The following is a 6,000-nucleotide window of genomic DNA, read 5'->3' as shown; positions in this document are numbered from 1 at the left end:
TCTTTTTAATGAATAAACCCTTAGCTTTAGTTAGTAGATTTATAAATAAATCTTGTTAAAGATATGATAGAATGGGTCTGCTGGTCTAGTGGTTAAGTGGAGTGTTAAGGGGGTGAAGGTCTGGAGTTAGAATCTCTGAGCGATTAAAGGGGATTTATTTTTACTACTTGGTTGTGGAAAAGTTGTAGTTTGACTGAAATTCTGAGTGTTTGAGGAGTGTAGGGATGTAATGGACGATTTTTAGAAGGTTTTTGAGGGATTTTATTTTATTTTGTTATCTCTTTTCAAACAATTCGGCTCCTTTCACTTCTCTGAAGATTTTGACGATAGTTTTTTTTGCTTTCGAAGGCTACAGTTCATCTTTTTGCTCTTTTCCTGACTAATAATTCTTTTGTGCCCTTTGGATTTGCCCCTTTCCACGACAGGCATTCCCTTCTCCTCTATTATCGATTCTTTTCTTCTTCTGCTTCCCTCTTTGTGTTGTCTTTTTTTTGTTTTCGTGGCTTCCATTCTTTGCATTTCTTCCCTCTGCAGAATTTTGTGGCTTTGACCCCATTTCTTCTTTGGTTTATTTTTCAATTTTCCCTTTTCCCATTACGCGGTTCTGCGCTTTCGGTAAGTGTGTGATTTATTTTGGTTCAAATCGTTTATGTGAATAACTATTAATAGGGGTTTTGACTGGAAAACAGGTAATAACCGAGGAGCTAGTGATCACTTTTTATCAGCGGTTTATGTGTGTAAGGCCTCGGTTGTTCAAGCACGATAAGTGGCTGTCGATATTTTGGTCAAGTGTTTTGAAAAGGGGTTGTTTTAATTTGATTAATATGCAATTAAATGTGTGTCATGGTTTCGAATTAACTGCGATTTAGGATTAATTGTGGGGTTGTTTGTTGACTACATGTATTGATAGTTTTGGGTGCGCCTTTGCGTTGGAAAGAAACGAGGTGTGTAAACACAACCTCAACTATGGAAATCGACAAAAGCTGGAGTAAGTGAATGATGACGCCACACGGGCGTGCGCTCGCTCGTGTGGTAGTCCGTGTGACTAAACATGGGCGTGTGATCGACGAAGCCGGCCATTTGCGATTTCATGGGCTGGGCTGAATTGGGCCATGTGGGCCCCACACGGGTGAACCACACTGACGTGTGGAAATATTGGGCCAGGCTGTGTGATCCACATGACCAAGGCCATTTTGGGTCGTGTGGGCCACACGAGCCTGTAGGCCCATTTTCACTGTTTGACTGCAAAGGTTGCACGGGTCACCCGAGACGACTGTGGACCTACTGTTGGGGCGGTAAGCTCATCTAGACCCCTAATTGACTGAATAACTGTTATGCCCATGTGTGATGTGTATATATATATGTTCATGTATGACTATATTTTAGCATGCTATTTTTAACTGTATTGAGTACATGTATAATATTATGATATGACATGACATGACATGATTGTATGATGCATTGCTTGGGGATGGGTTCTATATTGATCAGAGGAAGTGTACTGAAAGGATTCGAGCCTATATTACTAGCAGCCCAACTGCATATTACTGTATAGTGCCACATTTGGTACTTTCTGGAGTGTAGGAATCGGTGGGTTGATTATATCCCCACATAATGTGTAGGGTTGGACGTAGATGGAGTGTAGAGGCTAGATAGGTAGGACTTGTATACTGTTTAAACTGTTATTGCACTGATTATTGTTACTGCAATGGGCCAAGGCCCAAACACATGATTGTTTTTGTATTGAGATGGGCTAAATCCCAAATTGATATTTTCACTGTTACTAAAAAGGGCTTCGGCCCAGACTATGCTTGTTTTCTAACTGTTTGCTTATATGGGATTACACACTGAGTTTTCGTAAACTCACCCTCCTGTTTTAACTGTACAGGTAATCCCCAGACATAGACGGATCGGTGCAACGGATGACTCAACGGTGGCCACACGACTTATCTAATTTTAAATAGTATTTTATGATTTCGATTTAATTGTTGGGGTAATTTACTGTAATAATGCCTCTTTGGATTTTTATTTTTAATTTTGGATTTTTATTTGTTTTGGTTTATAACTGCTAGCAGTAGGAAAAGACGCAGGTTTTCAATAAGATAAATGTTTTATCAAAGATACCACAAATACGCAACTAGTTTTAAGAGCTTCTGCAATAAATGATGTTTTTAAAATTAATAACGTTTTAAAATTTTTGACAATGACTCACATTTTGAAAATGAACGATACATCTTAGAGTCATCATTAAGATCACACAAAGAGGTTAAATAGAAAAAGGTTTTTCATTGATATCACACTTTACGAAAAACACTTTAATGTGATATCGCCAGATTCGACCATAACGTCTAGGCCGGGTTTGGGGTGTTACAATTTTTGGTCGAGAATAAGATTTTGAAATCAAATCTTTAAATACTCTGTAAGTATATAAAACTGTAATTTTATGTAATTGTATGTTAGTAAGTATGGTTATGTTTAGTAACTTTATTTAAGTTTTGTGATAAATTTGTATTAATGACACTGATGAGCATGTCATATTTTTGTTTTGATAAGATTATATGTTGCATGAGATAATAGTTTGATAATGCATGTCCATTGGGGTGGGATATGGTATGTGTTGGAGAAAGTGTGATTCTAGCAGTATTACTGCAATTTTGGCGGTATATCCGCAATATCTATCTTGCAGCTCAGCCACATAATTGCTGAATGGCATACGACCATGACTTGGTGTGATGGATGGATGGGCTTATGTAGTCCTATTTGGTGTGATAGGTTGGATGGAGATGGTGTAGCGAATGAAGGTAGGATTATTATATTCTGATTTGTTATTCTGATATTTGCAAATAAGCATGTTCTGTATGATTTTTGTATATAGGCTAAGGCACACACTAAGCTTTTTATCTCACTCTGTTAATTTATCATATTTCAGGTAATCCTCTGACTTAGGATTTGGTAGCGATCTCGAAGCTTGATTCGGTTATTTGAACTCTAACTTTGTTTTGGATTTTGTTTACAGACTTTACAGACTTTTAAATTGTTAAATTTTGAGACATTTACTTTGGTTTTTGGGTTTTGCAAAATATACTTCTAATTAGTATTTTGATAAATAAGTATGATTTATGATAAACTAAACCAGTAGAACGATTTGTGGAATTTAATTATTTCCCTAAAAATAATAACTCTTAAGGGATTTTTCTGCTGCAAATATATAATCAGAACAATGTGTTTTACAAAATAAGGAATTAAGGCAAAATGGTTTCTATAAACTAATTCTATAAACAAATATTTCAAAATACACTCATACTTTATTGTGACAAACACTTTTTCTTGAAATTGAAGTGATCAAAGTTTTAGGGTTTCATTGTAACCTTCATAATTCATCCATAACATCTAGGTCGGGTATGTGGTGTTACTAGCTTCCACTCATCCAAAGTATCAGCAAAGATCAAAGCCCAAGGATTTTTATTGCCAAAATTTGCCCAACTCTAAACATTAAAAGGTTAGGAGTTGAGTAGTACCAGACACTAGTGGGCACTACTCCTTGGCATTACTTATAAACTGTCTCAACACTTGCTATAAAATTATTTTTCTTAAACAATTTTTCCTACAGTGCTATCATCTAAAGTTGTAGTAGACTGTAGCTTTTCATTCCTTTGCACCATCAACTGCACCATATTTTCTATTCGAGTATCAATGCTTTTTTGTTAATCCTCCCACATATTTTGAACTATTTATTCATGTGCCTACATAATTTCAAGCTATTTTTAAATGGTCGTGACTTGTTCCTGTAGTTGATTTAATCTAGTTTAATGTGTTTTAATGTTAGGGATCGACCTGTATAAACAACGAAGTTGTAAAAGTAGAGAAGGATGAACACAAATATTTTACATGGAAAACCCTCAAAAAGGGAAAAACCACTGGCAAAGAAGGCTTTAGCTTTTCACTAAATAGTAAACAAATAAGGGTACAATATGGAGAAGATAACCTAAATGTACAACATGTACATTACTCAAAATCTCGATTACAAAGCTCAAAATCCCAAAGAGAAAATTGGTAAATAAAACCCTAAACCTCATAGGGTACTCACTAAAGAGGTATAAAATACTCCCCATAGTTACCACAAAACTCTCACCAAAACTAATATGTGATTACGCCTTGTCGCCCTTAAAGAAAAAAGGCTACAAGCACATCTTGATTAGCTTAACAAAATAGGGATATAATGACCCCTTTAAATAGGCTAAGATTAGAGTTTTAATCATACTAAAATATCCTAGGAATAATTAAAGTCTAATTAGGAGAACAAGTCCTGTTTGAAGTCTAAAACGTAATTGTAAAATAAGAGAACACATCATGATGTTATTTTCGCCTCGTCATGACATCTCGAGCCATGATGTCATGATCCTCCTCATCGCAATGTTACCATCTGTTTCTCTAGAAATACAAGGCACACCCCACAAGTATCCACCTTGACTCGTATTTATCATACCTCCTTTTCCATGCCCCGTCACGTGCCAAACTCAAATTTTTTGCAAAATTTTAACCAAGTCTAAAACGTGCTCGAACTTGGAAACTAAAAGACTCCTAGTTTTCAAATAAAAGTTGTATAATGTAACAAGGGTCAGTAATACCCAAATATGAGAGAAAACATTAACTCTCTCCACCTAAACTGTAACCCTTTGTGAACCATTCGAGTCTTTAAAACCAAAAGGGGATAAGATTCTTCTCTAAATAAGGCACATGTCTGACATCTAACACAACTCCACCATCATTCGAATTATATATGGAGAACAACTAATTATATATGGAGAACAACGAATCATCATCCTTGTGCTCGGCCATATCAACTACCTCTGTAATTATTCGAAATTGCTAGAAACTAAAATTTGTGGTCCATATAACTTCTCAATATCCAAAGACATTGTTGTGCCACTGAACTAGTTAATCTGCGGAAGCTGAATCGTAGCTTTGATATTAGTTTGTTGGGGATCAACATGTATAAATAATGAAGTAGTAAAAGTGGAAAGGAACAAACACAAATATTTTACGTGGAAAACCCTCAAAGAGGGAAAAACCACGGGCAAATAAGGCTTTGACTTTTCACTAAAGAGTAAACAAACGAGAGTACAATATAGAGAAAATAACCTAAATGTACAACTTGTACATTACTCAAAACCCCGAATACAAAACTCAAAATTCCAAAAAGCAAACCAGTAAATAAAACCCTAAACCTCATAAGGTACTCACAAAAAAAGGTATAAAATACTCTTCATAGTTACCACGGAACTCTCACTAAAACTAATATGCGACTACATATTGTCTCCCTAAAAAAAGGCCTACGAGTACATCTTGATTGGCTTAACAAAACAGGGATACAACGACCCCTTTAAATAGGATAAGATCAGAATTCTAATCATACTAAAATATCCCTAGAATAGTTAGAGTCTAATTAGGAGAAGAAGTCTTGCTTAAAGTCTAAAACACGGTTGCCAAATAAAAGAACACATCGTGATGTCCCGAGTCACGACGTTGTGGTCCTCTTTGTCGCAACATTGCCATCTATTTCTCCAGAAATACAAGGCACACCCTACACTTAATCTACTTATTTTTGTTTTTACCAAAGTTGGTGTGAATAGATAAAACTTTTATACCAATTTGTTATGAATCCAAGTGGTGGATTCAAGTTCGGTGAAGAATGAGAAATTTCAAAAGAGAATTGAAAGAAAGAAAAATTGAATTTCATTTTGATAAGAATTTATTACATTCCTTCAATATATTTGGCTTAGGTCATGTAACTAACTATAGGACATTTGGACAGTTGTAAAATAGTACAAGGCTAACCAAAATTAGTTATTTATATATATGTATCAGTCGTATTCAAATTTAATTCTAAGCTCAGCTGGCTTTGTCTTTATTAGTCGCTACCCTCTTATCTTTCTCATGAGTAATCTTCTGAAAGTCTTCATTGTAGGGCTTTGGGCCTTTCGTACCCCAATTTGTGCC

The sequence above is a fragment of the Gossypium hirsutum genome, chromosome A06 (assembly GCF_007990345.1).
Source record: "Gossypium hirsutum isolate 1008001.06 chromosome A06, Gossypium_hirsutum_v2.1, whole genome shotgun sequence".
Classification (NCBI taxonomy): domain Eukaryota; kingdom Viridiplantae; phylum Streptophyta; class Magnoliopsida; order Malvales; family Malvaceae; genus Gossypium; species Gossypium hirsutum.
Note: the sequence above shows the minus strand (reverse complement) of the source record.